The sequence below is a fragment of the Pteropus vampyrus genome, unplaced genomic scaffold (assembly GCF_000151845.1).
Source record: "Pteropus vampyrus isolate Shadow unplaced genomic scaffold, Pvam_2.0 Scaffold195, whole genome shotgun sequence".
Classification (NCBI taxonomy): domain Eukaryota; kingdom Metazoa; phylum Chordata; class Mammalia; order Chiroptera; family Pteropodidae; genus Pteropus; species Pteropus vampyrus.
In genome coordinates this window covers 490,086-491,667 of record NW_011888976.1, presented here as the reverse complement: position 1 = coordinate 491,667, position 1,582 = coordinate 490,086, and the positions used below count along the sequence as shown (strand labels likewise).

The following is a 1,582-nucleotide window of genomic DNA, read 5'->3' as shown; positions in this document are numbered from 1 at the left end:
CTTACCTCTTCTGGCTACCTGGCTACCTACGCTTATCCTTTCACATTGTAGTTCCATACTATCAAGGGAAATGGGTAAACAAAGTCTTTACACTGTAATTCACAGAAACTAAGGAATGATATATAAACTGAATTCCCAGAACACTGGGGGTCCCTTCTCAGTCTCTTTATCTCTCTGTCACTGTCTCTGTCTCTCTGTCTGTCCCTCCGAGTCTCTCTTAGGCTCTCTCACTCTTTGCCTCTGACAGGAGACCACACTTCATCTATGGGGTGTTAGCCCTTCTCTAATAAACTTTCCTTTTGACTCTGACCCTGGTGGGTGTTTGAATTCTTTCTTGTGTTCCAAGAACCCTTTCTCTTTTGGTGCAGGGCTTGATTTCCACACCCTCCCCCGCCCCGCCTCCAACTCCGAGGACTTTGCCCCTTGCCCCGTCCTGCATCATCTCCACTCCAACTGCTGCTGCCTCCTTGCTGTGCTAGAGCACGCTGATGCCCCATCCCCCACTGCCTCTACCAAGGCCTTGTCCTCTATCTGGAACACTCTTTCCCTGAATGTCTTCGGCTTCCTAATTACCTACCTCCTTCAAGTCTTTGATCAGTCTCCTTCTCAGTGAGGCACACTCGACCACTCTCTTGAAAATCCCAAGACCCCTCCCTCGGCATTCCCAATCCCTCTCGCTCTGCTAATTTTTCTCTTTTCACTTGTCCTAACATACAAGACAATTTACTTATTGATTATGTTTTTGTTAATTGTCGTCTTCCCTCATTAGATGGTGAACTCCAAGAAGGCAGGGATCTTTGTCACATTCATGCCGTAGCTCTGACATTTAGCACAGGGCCTGGCTGAAAGGTCCTGTGTAGTAAACAAGTATCAAATGAAAGAAAGCAGTGCTTGGTCACTGGTCACCGGGAGCTGCGGGGAAGGCCATCACCCAGGTGGTCCAGTCCTCAGAGGTCTCCCAGTACCTCCCCTGACCCTCAGCCCGGCTTGCCTGACTCACCTCTGTCTTGTGTCCACACTGTAGGCCTGGCCTGGCCTCTCTAGCCTTAGGCCGCTTCTGGTCAGTGGCCCAGCCCCTTTCTCCTCCCCTAGAGAGGTGGCACTGCCTGGCTGGCTCTCAGCTCTCAGCCGTTTCCTGCTGAGTTCACTGCTTGTTTTCTCCTGTCCCCTCCACTCCTTTCCACCCATTTCCCGCAGGTGACATGCAATGCCCAGCACTGGGGCTACCCAGGGAGGATTGCTATGAAGATGAAGCAGGTTAATAGCTTAGCATGAAGCTGGCTGGGCAGCTCAGCGAGTGCCAGCTACTGAACCCCGGCCTTTCTCTCCCTCTTCCTGCCTGTCTGGCCCTGCCTCCCAGAGCCTGGTCCTGATAGAATGCACACACTTGCGCTCTGTATAAAGAAACCCCATAGCCCCCACCCAGAGTCCAGAGACCTGCATTCACATCCTGGACGTGTGACTCTGAGTTACTTCACCTCTCAAAGCTTCCTTTCCTTTGTCTGTTAACTCACAGAGTATAAAGGAGAGCTCTTGATAAGCTTTAAGCCCCAAGCACTTGTAATTTGAGATTATTACTATT

The 1,582-nt window shown here is 50.8% G+C and overlaps 1 protein-coding gene across 1 annotated transcript in view; it reads right to left on the bottom strand.

Annotated features, from left to right (window-relative positions):
* Positions 1–1,018, bottom strand: part of ACOX2 (acyl-CoA oxidase 2) — a 38,746-nt gene extending 37,728 nt beyond the window's left edge. Inside the window, exon 1 of the mRNA XM_023537642.1 lies at positions 1,001–1,018. The gene's annotated coding sequence lies outside the window, so the exon portion shown is untranslated. The remainder of the gene's footprint in view (positions 1–1,000) is intronic.
* Positions 1,019–1,582: the final 564 nt, after the last annotated feature.